The following is an 18,047-nucleotide window of genomic DNA, read 5'->3' as shown; positions in this document are numbered from 1 at the left end:
GGGGGGGGGGGGGGGGCTCAGTCTCCTAGCCGAAGCTGCATGGGCCAGGGATCATCGCCCCCTAATGCCCGCTCTCCCGTTAAACGTGGGCATAATGCTACTCAGATAACCGGGTGAAGGTAAAACAGTGTGGCAATGCTTTATTGAACCACAAAACAGGCAGGTAATATGTAGAACAGTCCCAGCACAGTACCCAAGATGGTGCACATTACAGAGTCTCACCCTTCCGCTGGCTCGCCGGGATAATGGTAAATGTTACGTCAGAGTGCCTAGGGTAGCTACCCCACCTGTAGTACACACACATAGAGGAGGCAACGACAAGCGTAGGGAGATGACAGTCCATAGAGTCCATACGAAGTCCAAAGCCAGTTGATACGAGAGTCACCACCTGGCTTGTCCGAACATCTCCATGGAGCCAGGTGACCAGCAGGTCCCAAACCTGGCTTTCTCTAAACATATCCATGTTTCAGCGATGGTCAATGGAGCAGATCAGTATCCTTCCAACTGGAGCCGAAAACCCCTAGGTTGTTTCCTATAAAATCATAGAACCGTGTCCCTCGTGATGGTGCCATGATAGATTGGCTGCAGTCCTGTCTCTCGTCCGTTGGGTGTTTTGCAGAATCTCCGGCTGTCTCTCTCTGTCTCTGAGTCTCTTTAAACAGGGGCATATCACCTGTCTCTGGATTTACTCAGTGTCTCTCAGTCCACCCCCACAGACAAGGAGAAGAATGGCGACGACCAAGTTGCCTTGTTTGACTATGTAATCTATTTGCACAGATCTTCCTCCTATGTCCCAAAAATCAACAACTATCTAGGTTAGACAATGCATATCAGCAGACCTCACTTTTCACAAGGATAGGATAAAAACACACTATGTTATATCGCACATCAGCTTACAAGTCAATATTCCAGGCTTACACAAACATAAGTCTGTTTTCTTGACCCACGAAAAATCAATATTTACATCCAAAATCCAACATGCAGATAAAAAGTCAATTCTTCTTGGTTTGCTAAACATAGTCATATGGGTAAGATATAATCTGGTTTCTTCACAGGCGCCATGTCGCGTTTGGAGACCCCCTGATGTACCTAAACAGTGGAAACCCCCCAAAAAACTCCAACCCTAATCCCAACACACCCCTAACCCTAATTTCAACTTTAACCGTAACCCTAACACACCTTTAACCATAATCTCAACCTTTTCCGTAATCCCAACCATAACCACAACCATAACCCTAACCACTACGGTGCTTAGGAATAAGTACCCTTAACTGCCACTGTTAAAAGGCGTATCTGCGGTCGTTAAGAGGTAATGTCTACTTGCTAGTTGCTAGTAAAAAAAATAAATATAAAAATTAAGCTAAAAAACACACTTTTTAAAAAAATGACAGATGCTGACTGTGGTCACACCAGTTTTGTCGGGCGCATTCTGTCTGAGCGAACTCTGATCTTAACATTACACAAATCATTTCTGGCTTCCATTTAATTGACCATTCATCCCCTCAGGGTGATGAGTTGCCATATTACAGCTTAGCTTCTTTGGAGACTGTCTTGTTTTACAATAGAGTTTAATAATACAGTACAGTGTATTGTATACTTTTTGAAACAACATATTAATGTTTCAATTGCTTCCATTTTTTTACTTAAATGTAAATAGAAATGTATGTCAAAATAAACTCTGTTTGGCATCATTGCACGCATAATTCATCCAACTAAAAAATAAGTTCAAAATATGTATCCCACACAGTTATGATGTACAATAACAAATTATATTGTGGTACCGTGTTAGCCAGAAAAATCGAAGTAAATGCTTCTATGCCGAAAAATGACAAAAGTATTCTAGGAGTGATCATTTTTCTGGCTAGCTAATAATGGTATGTTTGCAAGCTTTCAGAACATGAGGCTCCTTCTTCAGGCCGTTTAACTAATGAATGATTCATTAGCTGGGTAGAAAGGCAAAATGAGAAATTGAAAGTACACAGTGCTATATAATATGATGATTGCAATATATTGAGAGGATAACAATTTTCATGTGAGTGCTTCAAGTCGTAAAAAGTGTGTGTACTAAATATATACATACAGTGGGGGAAATAAGTATTTGATCCCTTGCTGATTTTGTAAGTTTGCCCACTAACAAAGACATGAACAGTCTATAATTTTAAGGGTAGGTTAATTTTAACATTGAGAGATAGAATATAAAAAATTAAATCCAGAAAATCACATCGTATAAATTATATAAATTTATTTGCATTTTGCCGTGAGAAATAAGTATTTGATCCCTCACCAACCATTAAGAGTTCTGGCTCCTACAGACCAGTTAGATGCTCTTGTAATGTTACCTGCATTAAAGACAGCTGTCTTACATAGTCACCTTTATAAAAGACTCCTGTCCACAGACTCAATTAATCAGTCAGATTCTAACCTCTACAATATGGGCAAGACCAAAGAGCTTCCTAAGGATGTCAGGGACAAAATGGTAGACCTGCACAAAGCTGGAATGGGCTACAAAACCATAAGTAAGATGCTGGGTGAGAAGGAGACAACTGTAATGCAGTAGTAAGAAAATGGAATAAATACAAAATGACTATCAATCAACATCCATCTGGGGCACCATGCAAAATCTCAAATTATGGGGTATCCTTGATCATGAGAAAGGTGAGATCACCTTAAAAATACAAGGGGAGGAACTTGTTAGTGATCTCAAGGCAGCTGGGACAACAGTCACCAAGAAAACCATTGGTAACACATTACGCCGTAAAGGTTTAAAATCCTGCAGTACCCGCAAGGCCCCCATGCCCAAGTAGGCACATATGCAGGGACGTCTGAAGTTTGCCAATGAACACCTGGATGATTCTGTGAGTGATTGGGAGAAGGTGCTGCGGTCAGATGAGACAAAAATTGAAATCTTTGGCATTAACTCAACTTGCCGTGTTTGGAGGAAGAGAAATGCTTCCTATGACCCAAAAAACGCCATCCCCACTGTCAAGCATGGAGGTGGAAACATTATGTTTTGGGGTGTTTCTTTGTTAATGGCACAGGACTACTTCACCGCATAAATGGAGAATGGATGGAGCCATGTACCGTAAAATCCTGAGTGTCAACCTCCGCCAGGACATTAAAAATGAGTGGTGGCTGGGTCTTCCAGCAAGACAATGACCCGGACAGGTTCCCTGACCCTGAAGTTGGGGGCGCGGTTATAAGTAAAAGCGCAGGCCGCGTTGGGCAGTTTCCCACCGGCAGTGACAGAGGCAAAGTGCATTCGCAGCGGGCTCTGAGGGGTGCACAGCTGGGCCACAACGACACGTGACCGTTCCAATGCCGGGATGCTGCTGGAGCCCACCACAGTAACAGAGAAACAGCCGGGATCTCTGTTCAGCTAAGTGCCGCACGCCAGCCCAAGAGCCAGGGCAGAATTCATGAAAAGGCCCCCCAAAACACTTAGCTAGGGAGACTGTTATGGTTTCCAAAGGCAATGAAACATCAGAAGCATAGAATAAACGGACAAGCTCTCGGGTGATGGAAACTAGAGCTGACCGCGATGCTAAACCTACACACCACACTAGAAGTAGCCAGGGGGCATTCCTGCGTTGTCTCTAGATGCCGCGCGCCAGCCGGAGAACTAACTACCCCTGGTAGAAGAAAACACAGTCCTGGCTTGCCTCCAGAGAATGTCCCCACAGGAGATAGCAGCCCCCCACATATAATAACGGTGAGAGCAGATGAAAAGACACACATAGTATGAAAGCAGATTTAGCACAGAGAGGCCCGCTAACTAAATAGCAGAAAGATACAACACAGGACTTCGCGGTCAGCTGCAAAACCCTTCAAAACACCATCCTGAAATTACCTTAATTCATGTGACAACTCATGCCACTGGAGTGGTAATTTCAGCCCAACAAGAGCTTCCAGCTGCAGAGATTCACATAAGTGCAAACTGGACAAAACATACAAAAATAGACTTAAGGACTAAAGTGTCCAACTTAGCTGAGCAGAAAACTGGGAGCAGGAACATGCAACAGAATCACTCTGGATACATTGATGGCCAGCATTAGAATGACTGAGGAGCAAGGTTAAATAGGATACTCCCACATCCTGATAGGAACAGGTGAACTGAGAAGGCAAAGCTTGCAGGACACCAGTACCACAAGAGACCACCGGGGGAGCCCACGAACTGAATCACAACAGTACCCCCCCCTTAAGGAGGGGGCACCGAACCCTCACAAGAACCACCAGGGCGATCTGGATGAGCCCTATGAAAGGCACGGACCAAATCAGAAGCATGAACATCAGAAGCTGTAACCCAAGAATTATCCTCTTGACCGTAGCCCTTCCATTTCACCAGATATTGAAGTCTCCGTCTGGAAACACGGGAGTCCAAGATTTTCTCCACCACGTACTCCAATTCACCCTCAACCAGCACAGGAGCAGGAGGCTCAACAGAAGGCACAAGTGGTACCTCATACCTCCGCAATAATGACCGATGGAAGACATTATGGATAGCAAAGGATGCTGGGAGGTGCAAACGAAAAGACACAGGGTTAAGAATTTCCAAAATCTTATAAGGACCGATGAACCGAGGCTTAAACTTAGGAGAAGAGACCCTCATAGGGACAAAACGGGAGGATAACCACACCAAGTCCCCAACACGAAGACGAGGACCAACACGACGATGGCGATTAGCAAAACGTTGAGTCCTCTCCTGGGACAACTCCAAATTGTCCACCACCTGCCCCCAAATACGATGCAACCTATCCACCATGGTATCCACTCCAGGACAATCCGAAGACTCCACCTGACCAGATGAAAAACGAGGATGGAACCCTGAATTGCAAAAGAAAGGGGAGACCAAAGATGTGTCCCCATGATTTCCCTGACATCCCCAGCTTAGTACAGACATTGTTTTCCAGTCAAGGACTGGGTTATGAGTTTGCAACCATGACAATCCCAGCACCATCACATCATGTAGATTATACAGTACAAGGAAGCGAATCACCTCTTGATGGTCTGGAGTCATACACATAGTCACTTGTGTCCAGTATTGTGGTTTATTACTAGCCAATGGTGTAGAATCAATACCCTTTAAAGGTATAGGAACTTCCAGAGGCTCTAGATCAAACCCACAGCGCCTGGCAAAGGACCAATCCATAAGACTCAAAGCGGCGCCAGAATCCACATACGCATCCGCAACAATAGAAGATAACGAACAAATTAGAGTTACAGACAAAATAAACTTGGACTGCAAAGTGCCAATAGCAGAGGATTTATCAACTTTCTTTGTTCGTTTAGAGCATGCTGATATAACATGAGTAGAATTTCCACAATAGAAGCACAAATGATTTTTGCGCCTATAAATCTGTCGTTCGCTTCTGGACAGAAAGCTATCACATTGCATACTCTGTGGTGCCTCTTCAGAAGACACCGCCAACTGGTGCACAGGTTTGCGTTCCCGTAAACGCCGATCAATCTGAATTGCCATTGTCATGGACTCATTCAGACCAGTAGGCGCAGGAAACCCCACCATGACGTCTTTTACAGCATCAGAGAGACCTTCTCTGAAAATTGCCGCCAGAGCGCACTCATTCCACTGAGTAAGCACAGACCATTTTCGAAATTTTTGGCAATATATTTCGGCTTCATCTTGCCCCTGAGAGAGGGCTATTAGGGCTTTCTCAGCCTGAATCTCCAAATTTGGTTCCTCATAAAGCAACCCCAAAGCCAGAAAAAACGCATCCACATTGAGCAACGCAGGATCCCCTGGTGCCAATGAAAATGCCCAATTTTGGGGGTCACCCCGCAGTAAAGAAATAACAATTTTTACTTGCTGGGCAGGATCTCCAGCAGAATGAGATCTCAGCGAAAGAAACAATTTACAATTGTATTTAAAATTTAGAAAACAAGATCGATCTCCAGAAAAAAACTCCGGTATAGGAATTTTAGGTTCAGACCGAGGAGCATGTAACAAAAAATCTTGTATATTCTGAACTTTAGAGGCAAGATTATTCAAATTGGTAGCCAGACTCTGGGGATCCATATTTCAACAGATAAAGTCTGAGCCATTCAGGGGTTAAGAGGAGAGTAAAACAGGAGACTGCAATTAGAGCTGGAGTGCAACTTCAGAGGAAGAAAAAAAAAAAAAAAAAAAAAGGTTTCACACAGTTCCTTTTCTCTCCTGCTTCAGCCTATAGATTAAACATTTTGGCTGGCCATACTGTTACAGTTTCCAATGGCAAGGAAACATCAGAAGCATAGAATAAACGGACAAGCTCTCGGGTGATGGAAACTAGAGCTGACCGCGATGCTAAACCTACACACCACACTAGAAGTAGCCAGGGGGCATTCCTGCGTTGTCTCTAGATGCCGCGCGCCAGCCGGAGAACTAACTACCCCTGGTAGAAGAAAACACAGTCCAGGCTTGCCTCCAGAGAATGTCCCCACAGGAGATAGCAGCCCCCCACATATAATAACGGTGAGAGCAGATGAAAAGACACACGTAGTATGAAAGCAGATTTAGCACAGAGAGGCCCGCTAACTAAATAGCAGAAAGATACAACAGAGGACTTCGCGGTCAGCTGCAAAACCCTTCAAAACACCATCCTGAAATTACCTTAACTCATGTGACAACTCATGCCACTGGAGTGGTAATTTCAGCCCAACAAGAGCTTCCAGCTGCAGAGATTCACATAAGTGCAAACTGGACAAAACATACAAAAATAGACTTAAGGACTAAAGTGTCCAACTTAGCTGAGCAGAAAACTGGGAGCAGGAACATGCAACAGAATCACTCTGGATACATTGATGGCCAGCATTAGAATGACTGAGGAGCAAGTTTAAATAGGATACTCCCACATCCTGATAGGAACAGGTGAACTGAGAAGGCAAAGCTTGCAGGACACCAGTACCACAAGAGACCACCGGGGGAGCCCACGAACCGAATCACAACAGTAGACACACAGGGGCACAGGACCATTCATTGCTGTGTATTTCTTGTACTCCTTTCCCCCCCTTTTTGTTTCTCCATATAGGTCTCTCCCACTCCCCCCTCTTCCCTATTATTGCTGTGATTTGAATGGTACTTACCCATCTTTAAAGTCATCTACAGGTCTCCAGCAACTGCCAGGAAAAAATGCGGGAAGAAGGGGCCGTTGGTTTGAGCGGGAAGAAACTTTGATTTGATTGGCTCAGGACTGAAAAGTGCGGGAAAATCAAAGGTTGATAAGGCCCTTCTTCTGCACAATCCAGTTAGTCCGTGCACAGCAAGAAAGAAAAGTGATCCACCCTCCCTAATAAATGTAAAAATTTCCGTCGCGATATTTGTTAGAAGGTATAGTCGCCCAGCTAATGCTGGGTGGACTTGGTTCTTTTTAAAGGTCATATAAATTATTTGATTATTATTTATTTATTTATAAATTCTTAATGAATTTAAGAATTTGATTTTAATTGTTTTTTAAAGTATTAAGGGTTATTAGTAACCCTTAATAAATATTGCGGCCTATTTTATCCAATGAATTTGTCTGTGTCTTTTATTTTAGTTATTTAAGTTATATATTGGTTCTATAACGAATTGGACCTTGTGCCTCCGGGACTGTTCTCTACTGCCCTCATCGAACGTTGTCTACAGGACCTTTTTGGAGAAACGAGCGCTAGCTGTTGTCGGTGCTACAGACTTGGCGGGAACAGACTGTGCACGGCAGAGAGAGAAGTGCAGTGCGCTCGATAGCTGGCAGAGAGCGAGGTGCCACAAAGAGAGAACAGAGTACTGGACAGACTTTTGCAACCCATCTTACCAGCATATACCTTTCCGCTCACAGGAGATCCTGATCGTGCTGTGGCCCCGTTTGCTCCGGCTGCATATGTTCATGGACTAGGGGCCAAGCGTAAGGTACCGGTCACCGACCGCTGCCCCAGAGGACGGACCACCATTGCCAGCTGAACCTTCTTGTACAAGCACCGCGCCAGCCGCTGTTGGCACTATTGACTCCCCCATAGCATTCACAAGAACTGCCGTTATCTGATTCATTGTTCCTTAACTCTGTATATCCTTTACAATTGGACCATTATTCTCCCCATTTAACCCTGCTCCTCCCTGCGAGGAGTAAACCCCGTTAAATTAAAACTGTTATATTTGTTAACCCTTGCTCTGCCTTCTGTCTGTCTCTGCATCCCGCAATCTGCTTACATCTAATTGGACTACTTCCTCTATATATTTCTAGTCTGCATTCTTGTACTGACATCCTACAACTAAGGGCACAATAATCGCGCCAGAAATGCATCAGGTGGTTTTTAATCTTTTTAACATGTCTTAACTATGGCTAAATAAAGTTTTTTGTATTTTGCCTGGATGGTGTGCCGACACGAATCCTTTTCCTTCACACATTCTGGCTGTCCTCACCAGCGGGATCGGCACACAGCTGTGGTTTCATTAATTCCAGCCTCAGTCAGTTCCCATTTTCACTACATGGAAGCTCCCTGACTCTCATCCCTACAGGTATTTCTATATTTCCTGTGTCTATAAGGGTGTTTTAATATGTTTTTTTTTTTCTTCACCATAAAAGTAACATTTTTTTTTATTTTTCTTCTGTAGGTATATGGATCAGGATCACATACTAGAGCATTTCAATATGTCAGGTTAGCATGTGTGTGTGCGTATCTATATTATACAAGATTTCATATTCTGCCTCCTTTGTTGGGTCATTTCCCTTAATGAAAACTTAGAGAACCAGTCAGTAGGATTTTGCTAAGTACACTGCAGGCATTGTCATGCTGGCACTGTTACACTGATTAAAATGACACTTGCGGTGAAGAAATCAGTTTTGTGGTTCTGCAAGCGGTGACATCAGTAAGATTACCGCAGCTCATTGGCTTTGAACTGCGATAACCTTAGTGACGTCACCGCTCTTTGCAGCAGATGGCTTCACACGCTAATGTCAGTGTGTTCCGGCTGTCATGCTGAGCAGTCACATTACTGATGTCACCACTCAGCACTGAATCTGGATGTAACCTAGTTGGGGATTGACGTGAGATGTGGGATGGATGTACGGCTAACCCCTTTGGATTATTAAATTTTTTAAATTGCCTCTTCAGAGAAAAAGAGGACTTAAACTCTATAGCGCTACAAGGAGAAACCTTAGACCTCAGTCCAGAGCCTCTCACCTAGCTAAATCAGTTCTCATGCTTCGCACTGACGAGGGCCAACAGCCCGAAACATCGTGTCTGCGAATCGAGATACTGATTTGGCTTTTATCCTAAGTCATATTGCACGACTCGTTAAAGGGTTGATTGTGACTTGTAGGATCGCTACTTCCAACAGGTGGCACTATAGAGTTAAGTCCTCTTTTTCTCTGAAGAGGCAATTGGCATATTACATTTCCCAGAGGAGCATTGCGCGGCGAATAAGGCTCCTTACCTTGACAAGCCAGAGCTTTTATGTCACTCTCCACAAGGAGAAACCTTACCCCTTAGGCTGAGGAGGGCCAAATATCCTTGGACCTTCCCAGCCTGAGAATACCAGCCCCCAGCTGTCTGCTTTAGCTAGGCTGGTTATCAAAAATGGGGGGATTCCACACCATTTTTTTTAAATGATCTAATATATAAAGAATTAAAAATTGCGTGAGGGCCCCTCTATTATTATTAATAATTGGTCGCGCTGCAGTCTTTCAACAAGCTTTGTTCGGGCTGCCAAACCCGAACAGTAACACTAACTTCTGGTGTTTGAGGTCCGTGCACTGACTTGTAGGTGTCAGGTACGGACCCCGAATTTTACCATTCGCGTTTCCCCATCTCTTCTGTTAATAGTTTCACATCGCATTGAATTCCTTGTGCGTTGTGGATCAGCACAATGCTGAATTACTGCTACCTTATAAATTATGTCTCTCTGGGTCCATGCATACTGGATGGTGTGAAATTTGGTTATAAATTTACCGTAGGTTTTATTGCCCTCTAGTGACCAATCTATACCGACAGCATTTTTTAGATCAACTTATAGTAACAGTATATATAGGATGCACCTCTTCAATTATAAGACATAACAACTCTCATAGACCAAAGTCCTAGGGATGCAAACTGGTGCAAATTAATATGCAAAAAATTATAAAATCATTTTTATTTAGATATGTCTAAAATAACAATATCAGGCAGATTAAAAAGTATGATGGCCTGAATGAGTTGCACTGGGTGGAGGACCACCTTACAAAAACAATGTCATACAATAGTAAGTATTAAAACGGTATATGTAGTTGACATCACCAATGGTGGCATACATGAGAGGGCAACCTAGTGTTATAGTTCTCTATATTGCAGAATTCAGAGTCTATTAGGTGCATTCACCCATTATATAGTCATCTGATCACAGACCTTATACTAACTCTCATGTATACGAAGGGTGAATGGCGCTAAGATTGTCTACACAGTTTACCTTCAGAAAGGTGCTTAGGTGCTGAATATTAGTCAATATATCAATACATGGCCCAGTAAGCAATTGGAGGAGAATGTTTTTTCAATTGTCATAGCATATTCATATGCCACCTAATCATGGATTCAAAAGTGCATAGTGCTGAGAGATCCATTATTAATGTCCTGTGTAAGATCAAAGAAACACAATTGCAGGCATAGCTAAATTTTAAACATGTTCTATGCACACCAGTAAAGAAAATGGGCTTACTCAGTGCAGTCCTGAGACTCAACATGCGTTTCACCATGCTTCCTCAGGGGGTGTGTGTAGTATATAGTTACTAAAAGAATTATTGCACATAAATGCCTTATTTCCAAATTGTAATCACATAACAAAGAATGAAGCCTCTTTATTTCAGAATTAACAGTCTTGCATTTAGTAAGTACTGTACATGCTGTTCTCTTTTGTAAAAGTTTATAACCTGCAGGAGTAAGGATTAGATACTTGGTTTCCTTTTATCCTGTGAATAGATAACTTGCTAAGTGATTATGCTTTCCTCTTTTGGGGTTTGACCGCTGGGAAATACTACTTCTCCATATATTGTTTTGGGACTGCTAGCGATGACACAGTGCTATGGACTCTGTATAGGGCAGTGGTCCTCAACCCTTCTTATCTGGAGAGCCACATTCAGCTGTGAGAGAGGGTCTCCAGCCACAACAAAATCCCCCTGGGAGTAGGGACATCCTGCTCTTGACCTCCCCCAAAGTAAGGTCACCCAAAGCACCAATTACTCTTAATAATGGCAGCCAAAGTTTTCCCATAGAAATTAAACCGAGACCGTATACTTATATCCAAAGGTTGTCTCCTTATCGCAATTCAGTATTCTTGCATGAAGCACTCCCTCCACACTATCAAATCCAGCTTAAAGAACCTCCTGCAAACTCCTTCACCACCTTTGATGCATATACATACTGTACATGTCATAGATCATGTCCCCGCACTCCACGTAGGCTCTGGAGCTGAGCCCGCATGTTTTTTGGCAAATTTCAGCTGATTTCATCCCCCTCCTAAAAGCCTTGGGTGGAATTGCGATCCTCCCACCACTGTTAACATGTGAAATGTCGCTGTCAATATCTTACAATGGCATTTAACATGCTCGCACCTGAAGCATGTCTGTTGTGAATTCCGTTCTCGAACTCCCTCCTGTGGTCATGAATGGTACTTCGGCGAGTTCTGTCCGTGGACTCCCTCTGGTGGCTGTGAGTGGAACTGCTGGTTCTTGAGGTTGCTTCCTCAGCTGCTCTCGTTTGCGGCTAGGCTGGCTTCTCTATTTAACTCCACTCAGACCGTTACTTCATGCCAGCTGTCAATGTATCAGTACTGGTTCAGATCTCTCTCGGATCTTTCTGATGACCTGTCTACTCCAGCAGAAGCTAAGTCCCTGCTAGTTCATTTGTTGTTCATTGTGTACTGAATATATTTCTTAGTACTTGCTAAGTTCTAGTCCAGCTTGCTATCATGATATTGCCTTGCTAGCTGGAAGCTCTGGGGTGCAGAGTGAGTCGGTGCGGGGGTCTTTTTGCACACTCTGCGTGGCTTTTTGTAGTTTTTTGTGCTGACCGCATAGATCCCTTTCCTATCCTCTGTCTATTTAGTGAAGACTGGCCTCCTTTGCTGAAACCTGTTTCATTCCTGTGTTTGTGACTTTCCCTTAACTCACAGTCAATATTTGTGGGGGGCTGCCTTTTCCTTTGGGGTATTTCTCTGAGGCAAGGTAAGGCTTTATTTCCTATCTTTAGGGGTAGTTAGCTCTTAGGCTGTGAAGAGGCGTCTAGGGAGAGTTAGGTACGCTCCACGGCTATTTCTAGTGTGTGTTATAGGATTAGGGTTTGCGGTCAGCAGAGATCCCACTTCCCAGAGCTTGTCCTGTCGTCTAGTTTAACCATCAGGTCATTCCAGGTGCTCCTAACCACCAGGTCCATAACACATGTCACAAACTAGTCTCTGCCTATCCGCACATGACCACAGGAGACCCCTGTTGTTGTCATTGCCAGATCGCTATGAGCAGTTTAGCTACACATAGTAGGGCTATGCAGCTTCTAGTCTCCCATGGAAACTATTGAAGCAAGTGAAAAGTAAAAATAAAAAATGTTTTTAAAAATATTTTTTACAAAATTAATAAAATATAAAAGTTCCAATCCCCTTCCCCCATTCAAAATAAAAAAAAATACACATATTTGGTATCGCCGCATTCAGAAACGCCCCATATATCAAAATATAAAAATAATTAATCTGATTGGTAAACGGCGTAACTAGAAAAAAAAAAAGCCAGAATTAAGTTTTTTTGGTCGCCGCAACATTGTAATAAAATGCAATAACAGGCGAACAAAATATCATCTGTACTAAAATGGTAGCAATAAAAACGGCAGTTGGCGCACAAAAAATAAGCCCTCACCCAGCCCCAGATCACGAAAAATGGAGACACTACGGGTCTCAGAACATGGCTCCAATTTTTTTTTCCACCACTTAAATAAAACAGAACCTAGACATGTTTGGTATCTGTGAACTCGTAATGACCTGGAGAATCAATATGGCAGGTCAGTTTTAGCATTTAGTGAACATTGTAAAACAAAATAAAAAATAATTGTGGAATTGCACTTTTTTGCTATTTCACCGCACTTTGAATTTTTTTCCTGTTTTCCAGTACATGATATTATAAAACCAATGGTGTTGTTCAAAAGTACAAGTCGTCCCGCAAAAAAACAGCCCTCACACCGCCATATCGACGAAAAAATTAAAAAATGATGGTCTGGGAAGACAGGGTACGAAAAAAAAAAAAAAAAAAAAACGGAAATGCAAAAGCAGAAAACCCCAAGGTCATGAAAGGGTTAAAGAACCTTCTGCAACTGACAGGATCTTCCTATTTGCAGATAAATTAAATATAGTTATCTCTAAAAGCACAATGCCGGTATATGAGCATCCAGATTTGCGCTAGGTGCAGGGCTGGTCACCATCTGGAGCCTGCTCTTCATAGCCGTTTACTGGACCTGGTGCTGATGCATCAAGCTGGCAGACAGCACGAGCCACGCATCATGGGCCTGTGAGCCACACAACATGGGCCCGCGAGCCACACATCATGGGCCTGCGAGCCACGCATCATGGGCCTGCGAGCCACGCATCATGGGCCTGCGAGCCACGCATCATGGGCCTGCGAGCCACGCATCATGGGCCTGCGAGCCACGCATCATGGGCCTGCGAGCCACGCATCATGGGCCTGCGAGCCACGCATCATGGGCCTGCGAGCCACGCATCATGGGCCTGCGAGCCACGCATCATGGGCCTGCGAGCCACGCATCATGGACCTGCGAGCCACGCATCATGGGCCTGCGAGCCACGCATCATGGGCCTGCGAGCCACGCATCATGGGCCTGCGAGCCACCCATCATGGGCCTGCGAGCCACGCATCATGGGCCTGCGAGCCACGCATCATGGGCCTGCGAGCCACAGGTTGGGGATCCCTGGTATAGGGCATTCTGTAGATCTCTTAATCGGTGGGGAAAAAAATTATCTTCTCATTAGGATGATCAGGTTTTTAAAAAAAACTTTGGCCGATATTACCACTTAATGTACCGTATTTGTTTCCGATTTCGTGACAATATATCACAGTACAGTGTCAGTGAGTGAGGTGTTATACATTCTGCAATAAGCCCTATTCCTGTCAGAGTTCTCGTAACACTTACTTTTTAGAGGGAAAAAAATAAAATTTATGACCTTTAAAATGTTTACTGCGTTGTATTACTGCAGGGAGGTCCCTCCTTCCACATGTCACCAGGTTTTAGGAGCCTAGTGCATTCAGCTCTGATGACCAAAAATGCACCCTAGAGATATCTGGCCACCACTGTCCATGTCCCTTTCATGTGAGGGAACTGCCATAGATGACACTTCACTAAATACCTTGCTTCTCAAATCCTTCTGGATCCTGAGCTGCTCTCCTGCTCACATGCTGCCTGGCTGAGAATCCTCTGACTTGTGATGTCACGTCTGAATCTCTGTGATCTTGTCTTTGGATTCTGGAGTGACATCACAATGGTGTGACTTCATATGACACTCACAAACTTAAATGTGCTTCTTATATCACATAAAATCCCAATAAAATGCAAAGTATCAAGTATTTGTGAAGTATAAAGGAAATGATGCATGGTTTTCTAATTATTTTCAAAACATAAATCTGAAAATTGTGAGGTGCATTTGTATTTAGCCTCCTGTAGTCTGATACCCCTAAATACATAAAATCCAGAGTGACAATTTGCCTCCAGAAGTCACATTATTAGTAGTGATGAGCGAGTATACTCGTTGCTCGGGTGGTCTCCGAGTATTTCGGCATGCTCCGGGATTTAGTTTATGTGGACGCAGCTGCATGATAGACAACTTGAATACATGTGGGGGTTGCCTGTTTGTAAATAACTAATTACACTGCGCAACAAATTTCAGGAAAGTTCTTGTCCCGAGAAAATTTTATTGTATCTTACATACTTTGATATGCTGAACACGAATATGTGCTCCAAAAGTCTGTATCATGTAAGGTTTTTAACCCCTTTATGACCGGAGCTTTTTTCGATTTTTAGTTTTTCGCTCCCCTTCTTTACAGAGCCATAATTTTTTTATTTCTCTGTCAATATGGCCATGTGAGGGCTTCTTTTTTGCGAGACGAGCTGTCGTTTTTAATGATACCACTTTTGTGCAGATACATTCTTTTGATTACCCATTATTGCATTTTAATGCAATGTCACGGCGACCCCAAAAAACGTATTTCTGGGTTTTTTTTATTATTTTTTAGTGCTACACCGTTTAGTGATCATGTTAATAAATTTTTGTTTATTGATAGATCGGGCAATTCTGAACCCGGCGATACCAAATATTTGGAGGTTCAATTTTTTTTAATTGTTTTATTTTGATCAGGGCGAAAGGGGGGTGATTTGAACTTTTTTTTTATATTTTCTAAACACTTTTTTTTTTTTTTTTTTACTTTTGGCATGCTTCAATAGCCTCCATAGAAGGCTAGAAGCTGCCATAGTACGATTGCCTCTGCTACATAGAGGTGATGCTTAGATCACCTCTATGCAGCAGAATTACAGGCTTGCTATGAGTGCCGATCACAGGGTGGCGCTCATAGCAATCTGCCATCAACAACCATACAGGTCTCAATGAGACCTCTGTTCGTGATGGCAACGCAGCGATGACCCCCGATCAAGTGATGGGGGTCGCCGTTGCGCGTATTTCCGGACCGGCATCGGGAAGTGCATTTAAATATCTGCTACTTAATAGTCTGCAAAACACTTCTGAACTAGTGATGAGCGAATATACTCGTTACTCGAGATTTCTTGAGCATGCTCGGGTGTCCTCCGAGTGTTTTTTAGTGCTCGGAGATTTACTTTTCCTCACCTCAGCTGAATGATTTACATCTCTTAGCCAGCTTGATTACATGTGGGGATTCCCTAGCAACCAGGCAACCCCCACATGTACTTATGCTGGCTAACAGAGGTAAATCATTCAGCTGCGGCAAGAAAAACTAAATCTCCGATCACTAAAAAGTACTCGGAGGACACCCGAGCGTGCTCGAGAAATCTCGAGTAACGAATATATTCGCTCATCACTATTCTGAACAATTGCTTTTGCTACTGACATTGATGCACATGTATGTAGTGTCTCAGACATCATAATGTAGACTATAAACTTTTGTTTCTTAACCCCTTACTGCCAGCTGACGGAATAGTACATCAGCTGGCAGTATCCCGCTTGAGGTCTGCTCGGGCGGTGAGCCCACCTCAAAACCGCGACATGTCAGCTGTTTTTAACAGCTGACATGTGCCTGCAATAGGCGTGAGCAGACTCGCAATCCGCCCGAGCCTATTTAGTTAAATGCCGCTGTCAAACTCTGACAGCGGGCATTTAATGCACTTCCAGACGCCAGTCCGGAAATACTCGTGCAGCGCCCCAGAGTCCTGGTCGTTGCAGTACTGTGGCTCCGCCACTATGGGGAGCTACGGTGCGTCCGATGGCACTGAAGGAGTTCATCTGATCAGGTATCACAGACACCAATACATTTCACAGCCGGGCCTCCGGGGGGAGCTAAGGGTTCTATTCACTAGGCCACTCCCCACCATAGTGGGTAAACTGGGGGTCAGGCAGGAAGTTAGATGAGAAAGCTGACTGGATTGGACGAAGCAACACCTGGTGGCAGAGGGTGTTGTGGAGGAAGAGACAGTAGGGTCTCTGTCAGGGGTGGGATCCTGACAGAGGCTTGGCATTGGAAAGAACGTAACGGGTCCGCGCCAGCTCCGGGAAGCGGCGGGGCCCAAGAAAGGACGAGAAGCGAGATAGATTGTGCTGAGTGAGAAACGAGATCAAGCAATAGGAGAATACCAGTAGGGGTCATGCTGTAAGACCGGAGCAACACCCTACTGAGGCACATTACCGGTGGCCGGAACGCCGAGGGAGTATTATAACAATCAGCTTCAAGCAATACTCTAAACAGCGGCAGGACAGTCAGTTTAAGGCGGGCTGTCTAACACATATCACCTATGCAGTCTTGGGGGGCAACCTGTGGAGAGGGGCAACTCTAGGGTCCCGGAAGAGCTCCGAGCCTACCCGTCAAACGGGTGCCGTTCCAACCAGAATATCAGGGAGGGACGGAAGATTAGAAGAACATCACTTAATCGAGTTGTGAGGGAACTTAAGAAACAGACACAACGGTTGTGGGGGACTTTCCGTAAGCACAGCAGGGAAGGACCACAACACATAGCGCTAGAAGGAAGGCACCGATTTCCACCTGTGAGGAGAACTCTGGAGGTGCCATTGGACCAGCCGGACTTGCGCAGCCTGGTGAACCGTATTCCGGACTGAGGACCCAGAGATCTTCAGTAAAGAGGTAAAGAGACTGCAAACTGGTGTCCTCGTTATTTACTGCACCACCACCACCATCCACATCCATCATTCCATTCACTGAGCGCCCCACGGCAGGGTCACGGACCGGGGCCTAGCCGCCGTGACAACCCCAGAAGCAGAGACCCGTAGGCCCGGTACCGGGTACCCCTCGGCCCTGCGGCGGTGGGGGCGCTACAAACTTGGCGTCACGAACAGGATCTACTTAAGCCTGAAGTATCAGGTCATGTGTGCCCTAGAACTGTGATTTGTTGTGCTTGGATTGTACTTTATTGCAAAGACTGTGCTGCGCCATTTGCCGCCAAAATCCGCCGCCATTGCAGCGCTGAAGGGAGAAGGGGCGTGAAGTAGGCGTAGACAAACTGGAGAGCACAAACAGCAATGGCCGCCCAGTCTAAGTATTTCTGTGTCCTGAGGACGTGCCCGTCAACAGCCGAGGTCCGCCTCCTGATCCTGGTTGGAGGGTGGAGACCATGGGGACGGGGCCGCCCACGAAAGAGACCGCGGGAAGAGGACATTAGAGAGGAAGCAAAGATGGCGACACCAGGAACCCCGCGTGGGACTGACCCGATCCGGCCTGAGGCTGCGCAACCCGACAGTCCCAGAAGCACCAACGCTGCGGGGTCTGACACCTACGGAGCTACCAGTGGGCCGACCCCCTTTGCCGCTGTCTGAAGAATGTGTGGCTGCAGCCGAGGCCCGACAGCTAGCCCGCCGG

The sequence above is a fragment of the Ranitomeya variabilis genome, chromosome 3 (genome assembly GCF_051348905.1).
Source record: "Ranitomeya variabilis isolate aRanVar5 chromosome 3, aRanVar5.hap1, whole genome shotgun sequence".
In the NCBI taxonomy this organism is placed as follows: domain Eukaryota; kingdom Metazoa; phylum Chordata; class Amphibia; order Anura; family Dendrobatidae; genus Ranitomeya; species Ranitomeya variabilis.
This window is presented reverse-complemented; position numbering follows the sequence as displayed.